At 39.9% G+C, this 24,838-nt stretch overlaps 1 long non-coding RNA gene across 2 annotated transcripts; it reads right to left on the bottom strand.

The window, feature by feature from the left end:
- Positions 1-12,894: 12,894 nt before the first annotated feature.
- Positions 12,895-22,914, bottom strand: LOC144941933 (uncharacterized). Of its 2 annotated transcripts, XR_013639297.1 has the most exons (6): positions 22,625-22,914; positions 21,939-22,055; positions 21,381-21,459; positions 18,881-19,055; positions 17,425-17,525; positions 12,895-17,238 (listed from the first exon to the last, which is right to left on the bottom strand). It is a non-coding gene; the product is annotated as an uncharacterized LOC144941933 (long non-coding RNA). The 2 variants fall into 2 exon arrangements; XR_013639296.1 differs by lacking the exon at positions 21,381-21,459.
- Positions 22,915-24,838: the final 1,924 nt, after the last annotated feature.

The raw sequence follows: 24,838 nt of genomic DNA, 5'->3' as shown, positions 1-24,838 counted from the left end.
GTAAATGCAAGTGTATTAATTATAATGAATAATATCTCCAGTTATTATCCATAAATATAATGTTTTATATCATTAACATGGGGTGAATACAATTAGAAAAGTGTAAACCTTTTTGAGGAAAGTATATATAAGCATGCTAAGGGTTATTTTCCTTCGAGTTTGACGACACGTGTATACACCCCTTCGATTGTCCTCCTAAATATACAAACTGTGGTCTGATAAACGTGGATTAAACTTGCAGTGACCTGAATCCCCGTGTCAAATTCCAACCTGGGAGGCGAGAAGTGGCCCGTGACCGGCTGTGAGAGTGGCTGTGGACAGACACTGGGGAGGCAGATCGGAGGAACAGCGGCAGGCCCGTTGAGGGCATGTGCCTCCCTGCCCTGCAGCAGCAGCAGCAGCCACTCAGCACTGCTCCTCCCATTCTCTCGCCACCCCCTGCCTGCATCCCCCATCCATCTCCATTCTTTGTTCTTCGCTGCGTTGAATGCCTAGCTTCTCTCCCCGTCTCCCGGCTGTTTGGTGCCCTTAATTTCCAGTAAAAGCAAACATAAGCAGGAATCGGCTCATCGTTTCCACATACAAATAAACTTATTTTGAGTCGAGCAGCATATTGACTTCTAGACCCACAGCACCAAGGACATTTGTTTAAGCAAATAAACTCTGGGCTCCTTTCGACCTTTTGGATCTCGCCAGCAAGGGTCAGGCTTGTTAAACTAATGCTGCTGGATTACCAGATATTATTGGCAAGAGCACTCCATGCAAAATATTGGACGCCATTCAAAGCACAACGCAACACTTTCAACACCGTTAATTTATAGTGTTTTTCTCTCTTACCTCACCCCCAATATTTATATGTTCATTTAATCTATCTAAGTTCACCTTCAATGTAATGAATCAGTGTCCGCCTCCTTTTCCCTTGATAATTAATCCTTATGGCGGTACCCCGGGGTACCAAATAAAACAAACTGGCCGAGGCAATTAAATATTAAATTTCTGGGACACTATTTTTTCCAGGGGTGTAGTTAATTTCCTCGACTGGGGTACCAATCAATCCGAAATCAGTGCTACTCCGCGATGTCAAAACGCAGCGAGGACGATTGCGTTGTAACACTGAACGCTCATATGCACCATCGTGCATCGTGTACAGCTCGTCGAGATGAGTCGATTGCTGCATCGCCGACCATCAACAGACTAAAAGTGACTGCATCACGGACATTATGCGAGAGCCGGGGTACTATGGAACCCCGGGGAACCATGGAACCCCGGAGAACCATGGAACCCCGGGGAACCGCCATAAGGTTCAATTGTTGCTTTTAAAATTACACTCCGGATTAAAAACCCATTCTTTTGAACAGTGTTTATGTGTTTAGTTTGTTGTCCTTCCCCCGCACCTCCGATTAGCACGGTTGGCTACGTACGGTGCGAAAGAAGTTCAACATACGTACATATATTACATGACGTAACATTAATTTAATATAGCTTCATATTAGCCTTAAACACACTCTTAACCGTATACTGTATATTTTTCTTGTTCAGTGGTCTTTTTTTATCCTTCAGCAATCGTATGTACATGAGGTCATAAAGTTATATATAAAACCAAAATTAGAGAGATTTTAGCAATACAGTATATATAAAGATGTGTATATTTAAGTGTAAACATATAGGCCATATATATTATAGAAGTATATTAAAATTACTTAGGTTAATATATGCCAGACGCTGCCATGATCAAAAACGGTTCGCACACTGGAATTGCAGGCCAGCTAATCGCCAGTACGATTATATCTCCTGGCGCAGCAGTTGAAAAACATGTTACGTTTATTAAATCCCTCCACCTCTGTCCACCCAGTGCAGTAGAATAAATGGGTACACCCCTAGTCGATTGGCAGTTTGCAAACTTGTGTGGCCAGTGTGAATGAGTAGGCTCACTCGATCTCCCTCTTTCTGCTCGCAGTAGTGTGAGCAAGCAATTAAAAGGCTGCACCGTTATCTTTTATTATACATATTTTATCACATGCTAACATTATTTATGGACATATCCACGGGGTATGAAAAGACACTGCATAAGTATGTGGTCATGCCAAAAGCAAGGTATTATCTCACGGTATGCTTTTCTGTTTCCAAATTGGTTCTCTGCCTCAGAGAGTCTAGATCAAGCCTGCTTCTGTATTCCCACAGGCACCCACCCTCCGCGTTCTCCATTAGTCCCCCTGCGATCAGGGGCAGTGATCCATTGCAAGCCGCAGCACTAGACGTGTAGGTCACCGACACAAAGATGGAGAGCCATCCTCTGCCCCAACCATCGGAGGGAATTTCCTTTACGATTCAGCTTTTGATACGAAGTGGCTTTGCAGGCACTCACGACACTACAGATATTAGTGAACGTAGGAATGTATGTAATTCTGCCTCATATCATGGAAGCATACGGGAACTGTAGTTATATTTTATGGTACAAATATCAAACACACACTGACTGTTCACCCTAGCAGGACTTCAATTACAAAATAATTCTGTACATTTGAACTGCTATACATTGTTTCAGGATGCCATTCATTTTTATTTAGTTGTATTTATTTTTATTGAAACTAGAAAATGGATCAAACATTTAGAATTATTACTTTATTCTTACATTCCAGCACAATGTAATGTGACAGAATATTAGAACATTATGATGAAATTGATATTAACCCCAATTCTCTACATCTTAGAAATGCATCAAAAGCAAATTTTAAAAGTGAATTTTGTTGTGTTAAGTCATTGTGGTGTAAATGTGACCCCGTTTTATGGTACACCAATTAAATAGCACATTATTTCATCTCCATCTGGTTCCAAAATGTTTAATTTTAACAAATGTCTTTAGAAACTGGAAAAAAAATCTTGCTGAATAAATTGGAACCCGTTATTCAGCAGCAAAGCTGAATGTTAAACCAAAAGGAAGCTGCATTGGTTGGATGAGATGCTACATTATCAAAGAGAATCTTCACAGGAAGAGTGTACAGACACTGAATTACCTGCAGAGAATATATGGTAGTTTTCCTCCTTCATCATTCTCCCTGGTTTAAGGCTGAAAATGCATTTGTTGCTAACCCCCAGGATGTAAAAGATTTAGAGCTGGCACAGGAAGTCAGAAGCGGTTGACATAACTGGGTCGAATTTTTTATCTTTGAAATTCATGTTTATCAAAGCTTGCGGGAAAAAAATGAATTCATGGAGAGCATGGCAAATTCCATATTTTAATGAGATCTTTCCTCAAATGTGATCATTAGTGTTTGTGTTGTGATAGCATACTCTTGAAAAAATTTACCGTCGGTAGTATGTTTAAATTATGTTATATATGTATGCATTCGTTTTAATTTATTTAAACAAAAAATGCCTGTAAGGGGTGTGGAAATACATGACAATATTCTGAACTGTTAGCTGTAACACGGTACAATAAATATGTAAGATAATAGTTAAAACGTAATTTAAACAGGGTCGTTTTTTTAAAGGCAGAAAACTATTTATTTCAAAAGGAATCCCCATTGAGTTTTGGTAAAATGAATTTATTGAGTTACTTAATTTGTGACATCAATTCTTTTTTATATATCTCTCAAAAACAATATATGCAGTGTTATTCTGATCATTTAAATACATATATTTTTAAAAACGCATATTCTTGTATTACATAACTATCTGACACTTAGAAATGTGTTTTTGTAATAAGGCAGATATTACTTCCAAAAAAACTGTCCGAGTGCTTATGTGGTTATGAATAAATTACGGATTGGTAATGCTTCACCAGCAATGCAAATAAGATGCCCAATGTGCATTTTGAATACGGATGCCCACAACAACTGGATACGGTAAATATCTTTAAACAGTGGCCCACATGAGCCACATTCCTCTGGCATACTTTGGAAAATGTGACATGAATATAAATTTGAGAAACGCCTTTATCTCCGGCTTGCTCTGATTTTGCCCTGCAGCGGTCTTCAACATTTTGGTTGAGCGATGTGGAGATGGAGGCGAGCCAAGGATATGGTGTGGGCTGTGTGGAACCGTGACCTGTCCGACTTTGTTATTTCCAGCCGAGCTCTTTGCAAGCTCGAGCGCCAAAAAATGTTCTGCACGATGGCCTGAAGGGAGGTGGCGCCTGAGATTGTGTACAGTGGCCTCATTATTCACGGTGGAATTGTCGACCCAGATGCCACAGAGAACTCCTAATAGCCATTAGTGTAGAGTCTGGGTGTTCTTGTCTCGGTAAATTTCTCTTTGAAGCTTTTCACATCCAAATCGCTCGATCCTCACTGTTGTAATGACTTCATTACAATAATTCTTCTCGCAGTACTTACCAAGCACCGGTTTCTGTGCATCAATGTGCAAATCCTATACTTAAAAAAATATATCCGCAACATAGAGTCATATAAACATATACTTATTTCTTGTCATGCAGCTCTCCATTGACAAAACATACGATGTATCTTCTTAACCTGCTTAAAGAACAGTACAGTACAAGAGATTTAATATGCTCTACAAAAGTAATATCTTGTTTTGACATCAATATTTTATTAATTGCTGTTAAGCTGTTGTAATTTTTAGAACAAATTGTACTTTTTTAAATAATAATTTAGTATGTGAAATTGCTGTTCATATCAGTATATTTTGTGAATATAGTGACTAAGAAAAGATAACACTTTCAATCTACAACAGTCTTATTCTGCATGCACTTTTTGTTCTAAACTGTAATATTTGGAATTGTGTTTATTTTATATGTGGAGGACTAGATACGAGAAGGAGATGTATTGTCGGTCTATTTGCATATTTATTTATGTTTCTTATATCCTGGGTCTCCTTGCACAGGCTGCGCGTATGCGTGTTTTGCAGTGGCATGTGGAACCTGGACCAGTCTGAATCTTTTGCTTATTTTTTTTGTGTTAATGTTTAACATATTAACAAACTTCCAACTGTTATTGGGGACTCTGCTGTTTTCTTACCTTGAATGCCTCAGTCACTGCAAGCCTGTGCCAATAAATTAAAGATAACGGTTTCTATTTTTTTGCTTTGCTTTTAATTATTATAACCTTGCACTGACAAGTCCCCTGCAATATGAGTGAGTGAGTCGTGGAGGGTGAGCAGTGGCATGCTGGCTATTTATAGCGCACTCTTCCCAGTGGCCTACGCTCCAATTTCAGCCTGTGAGGCTGACAAGTACAAAGTGAATCAGGTGACCTCTGAACCTTGCAAGGGGCCTCCTTCGGTTCAACAGAGTTCAAAGTGTGCACCTAAAGAACGGTGCCTGGAAACGATCGAGGAGCAATCAAGGCTTAATTTTTCAATCAAAATATATTCCCAAATGCTGCGAGGCTGGATTGGACTCGGGATTATCTACATAAGGCCCTACCACTAGAGTACAGGTATATACATCCATGATAATTATATTATTATTTTACCCTCTAGTTCTATTATCCTATGAACAGATTTGGGACAAGATAGGGCGAGATGGATGTGGTGTGCCAAAATAATTCCAGAAACAGCGTCCTGGACTGTTCCAGTTACGATTAAGCACTGGGTATAAGGATGTATGAATTTGTCAATAATATCATTTTTTTGTAAACAATTTGTATTGATCCAACCACGGGCAAGGGGGGGGGGGGATACAACTTCCATGACAGGTTTCAGCTCATTACACATACATCTAATCATGTGAAAGACATGTTTTCCCAAATTGTACGTTGCATGTGACTGTACCAAATAAAGTATCGTACTACATTCATTACAATATTACAACAACAAAATCGATGCTTGAATTGCCACCCTGAATCGCGATAATTCGTCGAATTGCTGAACGGGGTGAATCTTTGTAGCTCTACTGGAAATGGGTATTCATTATGGGGTGAGCAGCTTTAGCTAATGTGGGTAACGTCATTATTTCAATACCTCTAACCACCACCACTCTTGTATGCCTTTTGGCGTCCCCTGGTCGAGCACCAATTGGGTCGAGGCTCAAAAGAAAGCCGTCCCTTGGTGTGGACCAATCAGTTTCAAGGACAATACATATATTATCATAGTGTGTTTTTTGTTTGCATTTTGACTGCAAGTATTGTGGTTAATGCAGACATGAATCCTTGTAAAAAGGTTTCAGTTTTGTTGCCAGAAAAAAAGGGGGAAAACCCTATTATTATATTTTGGTACTGGCAAATGAGGTCTAATGATGTAAAAACAAGTAATTAAACAAATATGGCTTATTTTTCCCAGATCAGAACATATCCTCGAGCTGAGTTTGTTATTATACGAATGTATAAATGAAACGAATGTATTTTTTTTTCTTTGTGAGTGGTGGTGGTTACACAATCACCGAGATAAACAGAGCAAACAGCAGTGACTGATTTATACAGCCCTGATCACCTTCCTCTGTAGTACATTTGGAGTCCAAAGGAAAATCAGTTAATGGCCACAAAAGCCACAATGGTTTTTACATCCTGATAAAAAAATATATAAATGACTGTTTATATGTTTCTTACCAGTGATAGACAACTGCATTGTGCTTCAGGAAATAAACAAAGCATTTGTCACTAAATAATATTTAATTTTTGGTCTTGTGTGTAGAGAATCTAATGTAAACAATGAATAGCTATCTCCATGTTGCACTATTTATTGCAATCGTTTCTGTTCAAGGAACATGCGAAGATCACAAGTTGTCAAACCAAAAACATATAACTCTACAAAAATGTAAATGCTGCACTTGCATTATATGTGTGGCAAAATTCACCCTGAAAATTATCGCACCACAGCACGCTTCCAAAACAGATTTTATTAAAAGAGACAATTTTAATATATTGACGGGGGTTTTTATCTTCACCTTTAAACATTAATAATCTTCCAGGACATACCAGCTGCATGCACTGAAATACAAACCCAAAGGAAATTTTAATGGTGTGCCTTTTAAATTGTTTCGAGCCATATGCATTTAGTTTTCTTACATAACCATTATCTCCACAGTGGTGGTGCGTGGGTGGAATTGCAGGTTGCTGTTCTTTGGTACAAAGCTCATAAGTATTGTATTCCCTCTGTTTTAACAAGTTGGCCATTACAAATGACATTTTAATTACCCGGATGTCTTTAAACTCTGGGTGTAATTCATATTAGGTAGTTTGCTAGGCTAAAGAAATCTAATGGCAAGCTTTTTATTCTGGTTCTGGCCATTGCATAAAATATGGTTTTATTTAAACAAAACAATGTTAACACCACCGTATTGTAATTGCTGTTACAACGAGCATTTAATAATAGTTTCACTCCATTGTCAATCCACTGCTGGGTTAAAGTATCTCCACACTGTCTCGCTCACGGTGGTTCTTTGGCGATTCTTCACCACACTGGGTGGTGTGGGCTGGTGAAAGAAGGCCCCAAGACTGGTTCAGGTATCACTCACCACTAATGTTAACCATGGGATGGGAATCAAACTTATGGTTGCCAGGGTTACTACTCTGCCATAGCTTCATCCCATTAAACAATATAACATTATTATTATTATTAGTATTGAGTTTGTAGGTGGAAAAGTAAATACATTGCAAAGTACATCTTAATAAATCTAACTTTGGTAAGAAATAAATAGGTCAGGCATTATAAAAAATATTTAAGCAAAAGAAAATGAGAATGCTTAATATTATTTACGGGGGTACTGGATAATGTACGCCATCATTTAAGCAAGTGAGATTGACTCAATTGTCTGGCTATATTCTATGCTTTATTGAAGATGAAATATAGGCGATGACAAATTGTATGGGGCGAGGAATAAAGCATTGTAAAGGGGGCTTTTTAGAAGTGGCTCTGTATATGATTGTTTGAATAAGTAAAGGGACTTTGAATAACTATGTAACCCATTTCAGTGCAATTTTGGTCAAATTTTGTAGTGACTGGGGGATGACCCTGATACTTTAGTGACATTTTTTTTCACTAGATGGGAGACATAACACACATGACCATATATGGCAGCACGCTTTTGGAAGTAGAGCAGCGAGCTGTTACGTGGGGTTTTACTTCCTTTGAGATATAGCACAAGTGAGCATTTTCAAAGAAGTCACAATATGGTCACAACTGTATAAATCATGGCAAGCAATGACTAATTATGGAATGGCTTCAATCAGGACATGAACATGTTTTTTTTTATGACAGAGGTCATAAGGTATAATGTGGGAGCAGATTATTCAATAATTCTGGATAAGTTGAATTGCCAATTTTTGAGCTCATTTGGTAAACATGCTTTTTTTTTGTCTGGGTGACGGCTTGTTGAAGGAAGATCTAAAAGGAAAGATGTTAGGAAGAAAGTCAAGAGGTAGATAGGAACTGATGGACAACTTGAGGCGTGGATGGCTCTTTGACAAAATAAATAAGAAAACATGATATAAGATACGGTGGAGGAAATGTAAGCTAAGAACTGGTCCTTGAATAAATAACTCAAAGAAGAAGACTCTGGGGAAATTATGGATGCGATCAAATGTTCTCTAAAAGAAAACAAATGTCTCTGTATTGAAACATCATTGTGTTACCCATGTGAATTCTTCGTTCACTTTTATTGAGCTACGACCAGGAATCAGCATGATCAAGAAAACAATTCATGAGCTTCGAAGCACACTGGACATACACTCTGTACCAGTCATTGTTAGAAATGTAAAAAGTCAGTGGCGATATTATATAACTGCTGAGAAGGAATTTATTGTTTAACTAAAGGCTTTGCAAATTTAACAAAACAACATCTATGGGAGATTATGCCTCAGAAGACAACGTTGAACTATTGGACTAAATGTTTTTTTTTAAGTGAAGAGATTAAAGTATCTACACTATGGGAACCTCATTTGCCAGTAAAAATATGATAATTGGTTCTTTACCCTTCTATCTGGCAACAAAAAAAAGGTGTCAGTTTTGTTGCCAGATAGAAGGGTAAAGAACCAATTATCACGAGATTAAAGTAGTTATTTATCATCTATAATGCCCCAAAACAGTGGATAACAAATTTGTATATCATGTGTGGATATTGCTCACAGAGATGTTGAGTAAGAAACAATGTATTGCCACTTTACAAAGTTTTTTTTACATCACATTTTTTATTAAAACATTCCATTTTCTTGTTTACAACTATTCATGAGTTCAGTAGTCACCTTTGTAATAATATCAACTAAGTAGGAACCTTGAAAGGGGCCACTGCCTGGAATGTGACCACACTGTAATGTTTGAACGCTCATGACTGTGTTGCCCGCATTGTAGCTCACGTGTTTACATTCTAACCATGACAAATGGCTTCCTTTTTAGTTATATCCTGCGAGAACTAGAAAAATATAAAGCTTTGGCATGTAGTGAGTATGTGGTACATGCATTTTGGCTGCTTTGAAATAATTCAGCTTTTGGTTAATGTCCAGAAATAAGTGACCGTGTTTAAACGCAATGGAAATAGGTGATTTAATAATGCAGGATATATATTAATTTCCAAAACACTTTGTGAACATGCTTTTAAATCTAAGTTTTTTTTTATTTTAAATGACTATGTTATGACAATGTTATCTACAGGCAGCAGAGTTTGACTGATGTTTAAGTTTATACCTGTTTGGGCTTCCCGTGTAAAACGATACGTTTCAACATTTATTGCCGTGGTGTTTGACATGAACGTACAAAAATAAATATTAAATCAAGATCAGGGTCAGCGGATGATGTCTCTGCAGTGTGCGTGTGGATGTTTCCGTACCGACGATTATTCTGGCTTAAAAAACACAAAGCGGCTAAAATTGCAGCACCTTCCGCTGCGAAGGAAGCGTCACTCTAGAATCATTGTTTTCAGAGGTCGCAAATAAACCCTCCTGGATTTTACCTGCAGCTCGGTGATGTTTCACAAGAGCTGCAGAGAACAGAATGAGATTATCTTTGTCCACATAAAACTGCCGTCTAACCACACAGGGTGTGGAATTTCGCTATTCATTGTTTGTCCCTTTGCAAAGCCAACGTTTAGCCAGTTTATTTCATCGTGGTGTCTACTTAAGCTGCAGATATACTTCAGCCAATTGGATGTCTCAATGTGTGAATTAATGTTGCATGGAGAATACATGTCATATTGCCTTGTGACATCATACTAAAAATAGATTTGCCTACTCTGAACAGCTCTTTCATAGTGAGATATAACAATTAAATACCGCACTGTATAAAGGGAGTCATAAATGTACCCAATTCAACTTAAGATACATTTACTATTTTACATAATTTACGATAACATTTACTCCAATAAGTGCAACGTTTTTATATAGCAGAACATATACAAAATATTTATCAATGAATTTATATATATTATCTACTTTTGGATACATTTATATCCGCAGGAACAAGTAACGTCAGTATTTTAATGACAATATGAATAGTGACGGCATGTGAGACGAAGTTATTGCACGAGGCAGCGGTTGAAACGTTGGGGATTTTTTTTTATCCCACAACCTCTGTTCACCCAGCATTACACCGATGTACACCACATAGTTGTAATGCTGGGTCTTTCGGCAAATTGTGTGTGGCAGGGTAAAGGGTGAGTTATTCCCACCTCTTTCAAGACATCTGGCCAGCATGGAAGAGTAGGCCAAAATATAGTCAAAAGCGCGCTTATATAGAGCTTTCTCTAGTGGAGGCCCTTCCTTCCATCAATGGTGGGGAGCAAATTATTGCAGGGCTCCACCTTTACCTTTTTTACCATATACTGTTCTTAAGGACATATTAATATCTGCAGTAATAAGTAAATAAAGTGTTTTAATAAGAGTATGAACGATAAATATTAAAGCTCCAATGAACACGAGCCGTTCGTTAACCTACTATATAGTTAGTGTTTATGTAGTAACATGATATAACGTGCACTTTTTTACACAACCAAGCTAAAGCTGATTCTAGTAACTTTGTTCTTTCTTCAGAGCCTAATGACCCACAAAAAATCCAGCAGGCACAGACTCAGAACCATCACAAAGAATAATTCAATACAGTGTTGAAAACTACGGGATGCATTTTTGTGTAATACTTCAATAAACTTGAGGGAATTTTTTAATGAAACAGCATGATTTTGAGATTGTGTAAGCAAGTACCCAAGCACGCTCATGTCTGTAAGTAAGTGTAATGGCACATTTATCGTGAGGTTGTAATATTCTGTGCCGTAGTTTAATATATATAGCAAATGATAAGAAGATTGCTGTAAAGATGGGCCAATTTGAAGATATTCTGTTGCTGTGGAATCCAGTCCAGTCCCTTGAGAGACAATAGGCCACAATAATAAGTCAAGGCCTACTTGCACCTGTGAAGGAAGTGAGCCAAGGCAGTTGTCTTCATGCTTGCAATAGTTGAACTCTTGCTCTCTGCTATGCTGCCTATAATGATAGGGTGAGCTCACCATGGGATTACCCGTGGATTCTGAAGGTATAGTGATAAAAAGCACAGTATATCACAGACCACACCAGGTGCAAGTCCGTGAGAAATATACTGTCAAGTGATTTTTTTAACGTCATACAGTACGGTAAAAATGTTTTCTTATTTCTTAAAACTCTGCAGTTATTGTGTCATAGTGGACATTTATATCTGTATACATATTGTATATGATGATGAAATTTCTCAAACGTGAATGAACAACACATTGGGATTGCTGGAAAACGATGCAAGATTTCCCAAAGTTTTACAAGACAATGAGTGTTTTTGTGATTTGCTTTATGGCTCTGTTGTTTATGGTGACTGTGTTTGAATAGAGGGCTGGAGCGGTGGCGCAGTGGTTAGCGCCATTGCAGTATGAAACTTATTCTTGGTTCTTTCGGTAAAGTCACGTAGAAGGGAAATAATAAAATAATATAAATATAAAACAATACAAATTCTCACGACGTTTCGACTGCAACACAAGCCATCTTCATCAGGTGTGAAATCCACAGAAACGTCGTGAGAATTTGTATTGTTTTATATTTATATTATTTTATTATTTCCCTTCTACGTGACTTTACCGAAAGAACCAAGAATATGAATCCCTGCAGTCACGAAAGCTTTACATCAAAAGTATGAAACTTGTTACGAGGTAGATTCCTGGTTGTGGCTCACATCAGTGAAGCGTGCTCTCTGATTCGGTCTTGGGTATCCCTGCACTGACCAGAGTAAATTATGGTTAAACAACCCCGTTGTACAACACGGTGTGTGGAGGCCTGCTTTCAGTGTTGGATTGACAGATAGCTGTAACTTATTGTTTGTGTTAAACATGAATAGAATATATATAGGGAATACGTTTAACTTAAGATACTTTATTCAGTGCAGTGCACTTACATGTAGTGTTATAAAAACACAAGAAACGCTGTTTTATGATTTGCAGTCTAGGCCCATGCATATAAGAATGGGTGTTATCCTTTATGACAACAAAATAAGTGTGAATGTCAAAACACCAAACTGAAACCTTTTGCAAGGAATCATATCTACATTAACCACATATACTCGTGGTGAACATGCAAACAAAAAACATCCTCTGGTAGTATATGCATTGTCTTTGAAACTGATTGGTCCACACAGACAGCTTTCTTTAGAGCCTCGTCTGAAACAGTATTAGACTCGAGGACGCCAAAAGGCAAACAACACAAAGACCATGCCACTATCAAGATGTTGAGAGCTCAGGATGAGCAGCTACATCATGGGGCATCCCTTGGTCCATACAATGATTGGTACATGCAGTACAACAGCGCCATCTGGTGTCTAAGAATTGCAGCGTTTACATATGCACACGATGACATCAGTTGCACACTGCAAAGTGGCTGTTTCTAATTATGAGAGATCTGTACAAGCTAATTCAGGTAAACGCTGCATAGGTATTCTTCTGCGTTTTGTACATGTCATTGTGAGAAGCAGATTTAAACAGCAAGACTGCAGACAAAACGTGATTGAGTATTTATTATATTATACCAGAGCCAAAACATGCATTTTAAAATACTCTGCAATGAACTAGTTATAAGAAAACAATACAACAAAAACATAACATGCTGTATATTACTCGTGTACATGATGTTATCAATATAATTTTACTGAATTAAGATACATTTGTATTACCTCAACATTACCCTTTTCACAACACCAATGGTCTTTTAGCTTAAGGTGTGGCACATTCTCCAAATTGGGCGGTCGAAATGCCACAAGACCAAGACCCATACAATAATAGTTACGGAATAGTATTTCAATGTTTTTTCGTATGAATCTGGAAAGCCCCATGATTCTTGGGACCTTTTTTTGGAGGGTGGTTGCCAGGTGACTTCGGTTAGAGCTCGCAGCTGGCACCATTGTGATATTCAATCCTGTGATTGAATATGGGCAGCTGCTCACGTTTAAAACTGGATTTTCAAGTGAGGCGAGTTGATGAGTCTAGGCAAAGTCACTAATGGCTCCGCCAAACAAACCCCCCATTCTAATTACATCAGTTTTTGCACTTGATGTGGCTAAATTATATCTCCGAAAATAAAACTAATTTACATTGTCTCTAAAATGTATTTCTGTGAGTTGTTCTCGAACACAAAGGGTGCACTGCTCTGTGAGATTTCTGAATCAGTTTTTTGCAGATCATGACTTAATACGATTAGCTCAACTTGGAATACATTTGGGGGAAAAGACCAACACATCCCAATGCAGGACCCTCCTGCATTGAGACGTTTGGCCAGCTCTTTATGAAATGACGAATTGTTAAAATGTAGAGTTTATGTGTGTACATTTATTAATCCTATATATAAAATAAATATTGCAGCTTGTCCATTGACCTATCACACGTATTATTGTATAAAGTAACCACTAACTTTGAGAGTATATATCATGTATTACTGTGCAGGGCACCTCATGCAATCTGGGCTCCATAAAATAAGTGTTTAAGACTGTAGCTGGAATAAAACTCACAGCAAAGAGCGGCAGGAGATGTGGTGAGCATGGAAACTATCCCTGCGTTATTTTGGGACAGTACTGACATTGAGCTAAAATTGTATCTGCGTATGCCTGCAGCAAGCCCCACGACACAACATCCTCTAAGCACAGTCAGCCCATGCAAACGTATTTAATAAAACACTTTAAAAAATAACCTAGAGTTCTAAAATGTCAATCAGTTGTCTAACAACTGATATTGTTATAGCAGAGTTTGTGTCATGGAAAGTTTCTGTTGTCCTTTTTAAGTACTGTAATTGTTATTTTATGATCAGCGATGGTCAAACCCACTACTGGATGAAAGCCTCCCCAAGCTGTTGGCTGCCATCTCTCATGAGTCTGCATTGTAATACTCCACCTAACACTTGCACATGAGCTTAGTTCATCCGTTCATCTCCCAGTGCACATCCTCAGCCTATTGTGGAAACAATTTCCTGGTTTTAAATGTGAGGCTTCCCTGACTGTAAAGCAACCACCCATGAAGTAATCCTTTAACAAGATACATATTTTTTGTTAGTATCCAGTAAGTACAAAACCCAAGAAAAAAACACAATTTGACATTACACTGTTTTCGTGAACAGGTTTTAGCCAACACCAACTACATCCATTAATAGTCCAGCATTTTAAGTACATTAAACATACATTTCACTCTTAAGATGGACTAATATATATTCACACTGCACGACACCCACTTGCACAATTTTCCGTGTGTGAATAATACACTGGTGTAAAAAACAACTTGAGCAACATTGTTTCATTTGTAAGTCACCGGAGTGAACGCATTCACTGCTGCTGATCAGGCACCGGCGGTTGGCGATCTGTGGTGTCTGCACTCAAGTTGGGTGCTGCTTCACTGCAGCACTCCTCCAGTTGGGTTTTTCCTTTGAGGTCTTGGCTATCATTTCCGGTGGCCTCTCCATTGCTGCTGGTGAACTTTTCGTATATGGTTTCTATCTTTTCTGCAGCGTCCAGACACTGCTCTTTCTCTCCAAACACAATAATGGACTCTGGCAGCTTGTGAAGCACCACTCTCAAGCCGGTCATGTTGACGGCATCAACGAAGTACCGTAGAGTTTTCTCATCCTGAGTAAGTTCCAGTACATTTCCAGAAATATTTTCGCGATGCATTTCCTTGCACTCTTGCACCGTCTCATTCAGGATGTTTGTTACAGCACGAACGTTTTCGTGAGCCGTGCCAGAGATGATCACTTCAATTACAGGAACCTCTTTTACCACTTTAATGTTCACGTTTTGCTTGCTGGCAGACTCCTCAATGCGACTGAGCAGAAACTTTTGAATGTACTTCCAAATAATGGTATCCATTCTTACATGTTCAGATATGGGGTGTGAATCTTCAGATGGCTCAGGATTTTCAGCTTCAGAGGGCGTGACTAGTGTTGATGAGTCTTCTGGATGTCCGGACTCTTTGTGCCTGTGCATTTCTGAGAGGTCTTGAGACTGCCCCCTTCCAGCAACATTGGGAGGTGCAGTTTTACTTTCTTCATTTATGACATTAAAATCTTGCACATTCACAGCAGGAACCTGGACATTGTATTCTACATTTACTTGTGGATGTGCATCTATGTGCAATTCGGGAGAGCCTAAAGAAGCCTGTGCACCATCAGTTTGTGGGTGCGGCTTTATTTTGGATTCATCTGTTGCAGATTTCAGATCTTGGTCATCTTGAAGAGAAAGTTGCACATCTTTTGCACTTTTAGCATCTTTTAAACCTACCTCTGAATATTCAGAGCATGTATCAAGTTCAGAGGGGCCTGACAACGGCTGTGCATCAGCAATGCCGGGAGCCGAATTGTATTGGCCGTCATCGCCTGCGATACTCCAGCCCTGGCCATACGTGACAGGGTCTTGAAGATTACTTTCCACACTCTGCACTTCATTTCCCTTCAACATTTTCTCTTGCTTTTTACCAGAGAGTGCTTTCAGCTCTTGAATGACGGAAAGACAATCTACTTCTAGCCCCAGTAGTGTAATTCCATTCACATCCTCTGAAATCGACACACGCTGATGTTTGTCTTCCAACGACTTTAACATCAATTTAGTCTCATCGCTCATAGGAGATACATTACAATTCTCGTATCTAAATATTTCTTTGTGCAGATGTTTACATTGAGAAATTATTGCTGTCAGTTCTTCTTTTGCACTCAATATACCCCTATTTCCAGATGTCAAGGTTACCATTGTTTTATTGTTTTTTACATCTCGTGTCTTAATGCTTGCTTTATATTTCTCACAAACAAAACTTACTGCGCTGCTGTATAAGTGAGAAATATACCTCCACACGTCACCATCAACTTGAATGAGGCATTCATGCTCTTCTTGAAACAATTCACTAAAGGTTGACCAATCAGACTTAGCATCTACGTTTGTCGACTCTTCCCTTGTTGCCACACTTGTATTAATACCGCCTTCTGTCAGGTGACTTGGCCTGATGGATTGAGCTGGAGGATGGTCAGTGTCATTGTTAGGACCCTGTTCTGGCTCTCGATAAGGAAGATCTGTCCCACTATGTTTTACGAATTCACGTAACGCCAATGAAGCGTGAAAAATATCACTTGGTGTTCCAATAAAATCCACTTCACATTCATCCTTTCTGAATGTGATAAGCATAGTTGGGAAGCGCTCCTTCATGACCCGAAGCAAACAGCTTACTTTCTCAAAATCCTTTGCAAATGCGGAATTAATACGAACGGTGTCCTTTCGTAATCTGCTCTGCAGATTAGCATACAATTCAGCCAATTCCTCCGATGCATTTTGTATTTGCTGTCCGGTGCATGGAAGGCCTAGTATGGATTTTACATTCAACACTGTGAGATCACCTAAACCTTCATCATTGATGATCACTTCCACATTATATTTTGCCAAGATGTTATCATAAGCCATCTTACAGAAATTAAGCAAGAAATTAAACACATCTGATTCCACTAACATTTCAATAGTGCCTTCCTTATTGTTACCAATTTCACCAAAATCAACCGGATCCTTGCTCACGTTTTCTGAGCCGCTTTCTGCCTTCACTTCTGCATCAATCTCTGTTTGTGCTTCAGTTTTTATTTCGGAGGATTCATCATTCCTGTGGGAGACATTTTTCTTTTCATTTCTAAATTCTACAGTAGAAACAAATGTATTGATGTGAGTGTGGATTTCCTCCATGAGGGAAAAGGGTCCTTCTACAGTGCATTGCCTCTGACTCTGATTAAGTGACACCGTGACTGGGAATCTTCTGAGACTTTCCAGGAAGCCGTCCTGTTGCTGTTTTGGAATTCTGAACAAGTTTATAACCATGATAACCTTTTCTATAACCTAATGAAATGAACAGAAAAAGTGCATATTATTAGATATACTTTGGAATATGGTACATTATTTTATCCATTTTATGCTATTGTATTTTAAGTGAAAGGCTAGTAATTGCTATTGTATTTTAAGTGAAAGGCCAGTAATTGCTATTGTATTTTAAGTGAAAGGCCAGTAATCGCTATTGATTCATACCTCTCCAGAATCTTGCTCCTCCAGAGGCACGACTTGCAGAGAATGCGAGTGCCCTTTGATATTCAGCACGTGATGTTTAATCTGCAAAACCCTTTTTGCAACTGAAAAACACAAACGTTTGAAATCAACCAAAAAATTACGCTCCATTTTTTTAAATCTATATTTTTAGGACTGTGACTAAAATGTAGATTGTTTGGAGCACACAATTTGCATTTTTGAATATCCTGCTCTGCTTGCAATACCTGATGTGTTCTCCAGTTGTGTTCCTTTTATAGATACTGTATCTTAAATTTGATTACCGAACCTGTTGCCCGTGACTTTTTCTTTACTCATTCATGTCGAGCCCAACTTTGCAACTGTCTTTAAAAAAAAATTTCAAAACATTTACCGTAGTTCATTCCCATCGGACGTTACCGTGACTATGTCGTCAGAAAATATGGGATGATTAAGGCTTTCTCAACTTTTGTTCACGAATTTGTTTTTCGAATCCAACTTACACCGTAGAGTAAAATGTTCATTTTAACTGTTCCATTTTTTAAAATAAGTATGTTATTATTTGTAACATGTTTTCTTTATCCAATTTCATAGTCGACAGAGGCCAGGAACAATGGTATTTGAACACATTGTCATTACTTGAGCTAGAAGAGTAATAGATATTGCATTGACAGTGAGGAGAAAGGTTCGACAGTAAACAGAACAGCGTCTGAAATAACAAAAGACATGCTGATAAAGAGGATAGTTATAAAATGGGACGGATGCTAAACGAAAGATCGATGAAAAAGAACTCTATAAAACCATTAATTTGAGAATACAACACATGACTGAAGATGTCATAGCAAGCAATGGGAGCATCAAAACAGAAATTATGTTTGTAAATTGGCAATTTAAAAAATGTGTAGCCCTTATGGAAAAAGATGCAAACATAATGCATGATATAGACTTAGAATGAGTGGAAGAATTTAATACAAAAAAAAATATCATAGCAAAACAAATATATCGCAGAAATAAAAACTTTTATCAGATTAATGGAAGGATGTTCCAATCACATGCGAATAATTAAACTCTGCCCTTCACAGAATCATGCAAGGAAAAGTTCCAAGACCGGATGGTATTCCTGTAGACATCAATGTGGGCCCAATTCTTGGAACAAATTTAGATAACCTTTTAACTAAACGTTTACATTAAAATTAAGTATGTAAACCATTTGTCGATTCAAAAATGAAAATAACATTATCTTGAAGAACTACAGACCCATCAGCCTCTTATCGAATGTATACAAATTGTTCACGAGCATTATTGGGAACAGATTAATTCAAGATTTAGAGGCCAACCAATGAACTGAGCAATCAGGTTTGAGTAAAGGTTTCCCTACCATCAACCGCATATGCACTTAAAATCTAAATATGCAAAATACTAACAACAATTATCAGGTGATTTGATGCACCGTAACAGTTACCAGCAGGGTCCTCAAACGTGACGATGGCCTCAGTCGGGGTGTCCGTGCAATAGGAGACATCTGTCAGCTCCCCGCCCCCGTTGCTCTTTCTCAGGAAGTGGATGGTGAGTTTGTCGAGCAAGTCCACGTTGTGGAGACGGGGCACATTCAGTACCCGCACTTTGCACTCCGCCATCTTACATGGGTGAGAGGGACATTTCGAGACAATTTATTACCACACACAGGGCCGGCACGTCCATATACGCGAACTACCAAGGGCGCCAAGTTAAGTGGGGTGCCAAGTTAAGTGGGGTGCCAAATTCGAGGAAAATAATACAAATAAAAAATATACAAATAAAATAACGAAAATGTCATCATTTCAATTCCCGTGCGCGTACAGAGGGAATATGAATTATAATTTCTCAACATTTTTGAGAATGCATTGGTTGGACAGACGGACGTACAAACCGAATAATTATGCCTCTGTTTAAGAAAATACGATTAAAACATTAAACGGAAAATAGGGGCAAAATGTTTCCCAGTTTACCAAAAACCTCAGCCTGGATCTGCCCTTGGGATTTGGGGCGCCGACTGCATGGTTCGCCTCGGGCGCCAATTGCTGCCAGCTAGTCTAGGTCCGCCTCTGACCACACAATAACAAAATGCGATAGTTAGTACGTTAATGCAACTTAGATGACATTAACGTATTCTGTTCCATGTGTACAATATTTAACCGTGTTCAATATAGTAGGCTGAATGCACAAGACATATAACATGACTACACTTATTACAAATGCATGACAGGTCTTTGGCAATCTTAACATTGTATTGGTCAACATACGAATGGGGACTTGTTTATATTTATGGTATGGTACTGCTGACGTTAGGCTGATGTGCCTTGTTCTTCATAATTTCGAGTCTCTTTTTATCGGAATACTTTTAATGAGTGTGCTTAATGACTCCTAATCACCAAGATAATCTGAACAATTGTTCAGTTCACAGATTGTTTCAATGGAGTGAAGAAGACAGCTTGTGGGTTTATTGTGTTGATACCTTCAGTGTTATCCTCTAGTATAATGTTTTCTCTGTGCACTCCAGTTTCCTTCCACATTTCACTCATTCATGGATGATGACATAAATAGGCCTACACTCATGTCTCAAAATAATATATTTTAGTCTATCCACTAAAGAAATTCAGCATTCTAATTCAAGACCCTCCGAAAATAGTATTTTCTTGGGTAAGGCGTTAATCTTATTCGAAAAACTAAACCAATCATTTAGTTGCAACCTAAGTCTAAAGTCTCCAACAAAGGTAAGACTATCTCATTCGTCTCTCACCTAGTTTGATGTCCACAAATACTCTCAGCCTAAAGTCCAAGCACATTCGTCAACAAAGTTGCAAGCTGGTGCAGGGGTCTCAGCGTGAGTCCATGTGCCTCTGCAAGTCTATGGGTCTCTGTGAGAAAGCGCTGAGAATAAAGCCATTCCAGTTCCTGAGTTAATCCACCTGCACACGTGCCGTCTTACACCTGAGAAACCCAGCGGCGGATTTCGCTATCTCCTCAACCCAGTCTATTCTACTGCGTAAGACAACAATATGTTCAGGAGCTAAATACCAATATTGAGATGCATACTACAGTATTTGGTTCTTAAGGTAAAGTCCACCTGATGACGGTCGCTTGTGTTGCGATCGAAACGTCGTGATTAAATTTATTTTATTTTATACCTACGTGACTTTACCGAAAGAACCAAAGAGTATGGATCCCTGCAGTCACAAAAACTTCAGATCTAGATTGAACCAATATTGAGGTCTGCCGGGCACGACGAGAGAGGGCTTCAGGGGAGAGATTTCGTGACATTAAAGGCCACGAACCGGCCACTGGCATTGATGGAGGCGTTTTCGTTGTGCATTTTCATTGGCGTTATATGCATGTCATTGACGTACACATTTGTTTGGTACTTTTCTTGTGTATCTGGTGCTCCGCGTGAAAGCCGCGTGTAAAAAGCATTCGCTGAACGGGCGTTTGTGGAATGAGCGAGATTTTTCAATTTTGACTTAAAACTTTCGTGACTGCAGGAATTCATATTCTGTGGTTATTTTGGTAAAGTCACGTAGATAGAAAAAATTTAAATTAAAAATAAAGTGATAAAAAAATATCACGACGTTTCGCTCACAACACAAGCAGTCGTCATCAGGAACAGGTAGGTTAGCATCTGAGGGCAAGCTGTTTATTTTTATGTTCTTATTTATTTTATTCTTATTTTTCTATCTACGTGACTTTACTGAACGAACCATAGAATTACGATATTTTTAAGTTTCATATCTTTAGTCGTAGCGCCGCCTGCCGCCAATGTTGAAACGTGCACAAGGAAGTAACAGTGCTGTCACTTGGCGTCGTCAGAGTTCGCCTCCCCACGTCTCAACATCCGACTAAAAATACTGAAACTTGACGAAGAGAGACGGAGGAGACGCACACGCGACTACCATCACGGCCACTCTCAACAAGGGCACGAGAGGCACCTGCAGTCGACACGACAGCCCCAGCGATGCCTCACCGAGAGAGACGCCACTTGGCCAGGGATGGTTGACGGAACGTGTTCTGGGTACAACAACAACAACAGAAACCCACACGCGTCCCCTTAACTGTGCGACATCTGATCGCCTCTTCTTGACATACACACACACGCGCGCGCGCTAATTAGTTCGAGATGTGCTACGCGTATTCAATGGCTAATGATCAATTCTAGTCTACTTAACACTAGGTCAGTTGTCAATCCGCAGCTTGATGAAGTCTTCCCTCCTCCCCCGTACGGCCGTGTCGTCTACGGGGGCTTGGTGGCCATAACTTCCACTGCCGCTTGTGTCAGCCGCCGTGGCCAAGAAATCGAACCGGTTGCCTGGACGTGTTGCTAACGCAGCGCGATAAAACCACCGAGAGTTTTTTGTTTGTTTCGTTGAATATCGCGCACCACTTTGCGGAGGCTCTGATGAACCTTTTTTCGCGAGTTTGCAAACCACCGTCGAGCGCGTCCACGAGCGGAGGAAGAAAGTGGTCCCAGAGGTTCGCCTGCCACTTACCGCGCACGCTGCCAAGTGCCCTCCTCCTCGTCCGCCGTGCGTCCGAAGGTGTCGCCGCCACTGCGCGCGTGGCTCCGCCGTGCCGGGTGATGAGGGCACAGGGGGAGGAGGTCCTCTCTGTGCGTCGCGCGTGGGTGGAGTCGATGGGGTTGGGGGTGGCGGTGGAGCAGCGGTGAGCATGCGAAACCCCCGTGCAAATCCACAACATTTGCGATGTGAATAAGTACAGAAACGCCGGTGTGTGCTGGAGAGATTTTCTGCGCTTCGAAACCCAGCAAATCCACATTTTAAAAAATGTCGATTAAAAGCTTTCGTGACTGGATACATCTTCTTGGTTTTTTCGGTAAAGTTTAAAAATGTAACATAATTTTTTTTTGTTTTATTGTTATTTTATTATTTCCCTTCTACGTGACTTTACCGAAAGAACCAAGAAGATGAACATTTACAATGTGAATAGTACAACAACGCCGGTGTGCTGGAGAGATTTGCTCTCCAACACACCGGTGTGCTGTACTCGTAACGAATTGCCACGTTCTGTTTACGTGACAAACCTTACTCATTGGCTGTGTCGGGTGGTGGCGGGTTTAACGACACATTTTATATTTACGCGATCTACCCCCCCCCCCCAAAAAAAACCTGTATTATGGAGGTTGGTATCGGCTAAGTGGGGTGCTTGTGATACGAACCCGGCGACCCGAGTTCGATGCCCGCCCACGGCCACCAACACCGGTGACGATTATCTGAACCGGTCCTGGGCCTCCCCTAGGTCAACTCGGCCTCCGATGAGAACCTGGTGTGGAGTAAACATCGCCACTTGGGAGACAAAGAAGACCTCGTGTGCCGTGCCGGTCTTAATAGGTGCTCGCTAACAGCACTTGTCCCAACAGTCTGTTAGGGCTATACGGGGGGATCTTTGTCTTTGGAGTCAATGTTGTGTCCGTGTTGTCTCCGCCTACAACCCACCAAACCCGCTTCTCGTCGCCACCTTCCTCCGTAGTTTCTGAGAATCGACGCGCGTCAGAGCAGGGCTTGGGGGGATGGGAAGTGAAACCAAAGTTCAGTGGATCTGATGTGTCCACCACGTGGGGGCAGTGTTGGTCCATGGTTGTGTCTTAGTATTAAACCATTAGCCATCATCACTAGCACCAACAAACCACTGTTGGGTTATTGAAAAGTGTTTTCTCATTATGCTTGTAACTCGTGAACAGCATCAACATTCGCTATTGGTTTCCTTTGAATTTGGGTCGTGTAACCCAAAATAAAATAAGGGTGCCGCGGTAGCGAGATGTTAACTACCTCGCATGGTATACAGGAGGTCGTGGGTTTGATCCTGACTCTTACGTTTGTATATTTGGTCGTGTGGATTTTTCTCTGGGCCCTCCGGTTTATCCTTCCACACTATCCACATATAGAAACATGCGTTTATTTCCACGTACATTTCCACATGATAAGCCACTTTTTGAGCAATATATAATTTGTGACCAGGTTGCTTCTGAAAAAGAGCTGTGTAGCCCAGTGGGTCTTACCTGGTAAAATTAATATTTTTTGTTTAAACCAATTATCAATCATAATATTGGTCGTGAAAGCCAATGTGTAAAATTAACACGAAAATAACCAATGTTATGCTTTTTTTAATATTCAACTTGTGTTTTGAACGTATGTGACCTGATGTGGCGAGCGAGCACGTGTAATGGCATATTGTGCGATTGCTTGATAGACAACTTATGACATTGTTATGAATACATTGCTGAAATGCATTGTTATGAAATCAACCTTCATTAGTCTCTGGATTTCCAATTAAAATGATGAGAATATACTCTTCATACTTTTTTTTTATTTTCACCATCCACTACGAGCATTCTTTTCATTGTTCATACACATTTGTCCCGGTTTTGTATGATATCTTGCTAATTCAGATGCAATACTGTACTTTAATTTCCTATTTTACTCAAACAGCACTGATTAGAACAAGTCTAATGGGGAAATAAAGTGTGTCACACGGGTTTTGCTAAAGCACACACCCCAGAGAATCGCAGCCGCTCACAACCAATGCACGCGAATGGTGAAAGCTGGCGATCACTGTCCCTCGTGAATTAGGTGACCAGACATGAGCAGTAAGGGGAACTTGTCAGTTATGAAACTATACTACGGTGTGATCGGTGTCCAGTAAACAATGTAGCCGTATGTTTAAACATTAAGCATTAGTTCATATATAATACATGTGTAACCATATTGTTCGTAAACAGCACGATGCTAATTAAACTGTAGCACAACATTAGCCTGTCTAACGAGTGCGTATCCACATGTACAATATATTGCTCCTAGTGTAGAGCCACTTGATTTGGTATTTGTTGTGTTCATGATCTCGAAAGTAAATGCGCAGCCCTGCAATGCCTTGCTCACGCCCCTGCTTGGCAGGAGAGCCTCTACGAGTGCGAACTCTAAGAGGGTGTTTGGTTTACTCTCTCACGCTGGCCAGACGTCCTGGGAAAAGTGGGATCAGCACCCACACTTTACCCCACCATACACGGCCCTCCTGTCGGCTGTGGTGTCCCCATGCATATGCTGGGTGGGAGGATGTCTGGGGAGACAGGGCAAGATTTAAGAAGCGTCGATTCGTCTGCATCTGGATAACCAGTCAAGTTTGCTTTCATACCACGGCAGAAATTTCTAACATAGCTCAGTGAATGTGGGGGGGGGGAGAGCTTCACTCCACCGAACACCACCTCTTATCGCCATCCATCGTAGTTTCTGGTAAATGATGTGCGTCAGAGGAGGGCTGGGGTGATGCGAAGTTGAAATAGGCCTGGGGTTCGGATGTGTTTACCCTTCTTGGGGGCAGTGCTCGACTTGTTGTTCTTAGTACTGTAGAGAACAACAATAAATTATGATACTGCTGG

Source organism: Lampetra fluviatilis, chromosome 2, assembly GCF_964198595.1.
Source record: "Lampetra fluviatilis chromosome 2, kcLamFluv1.1, whole genome shotgun sequence".
In the NCBI taxonomy this organism is placed as follows: domain Eukaryota; kingdom Metazoa; phylum Chordata; class Hyperoartia; order Petromyzontiformes; family Petromyzontidae; genus Lampetra; species Lampetra fluviatilis.
This window is presented reverse-complemented; position numbering and strand designations above follow the sequence as displayed.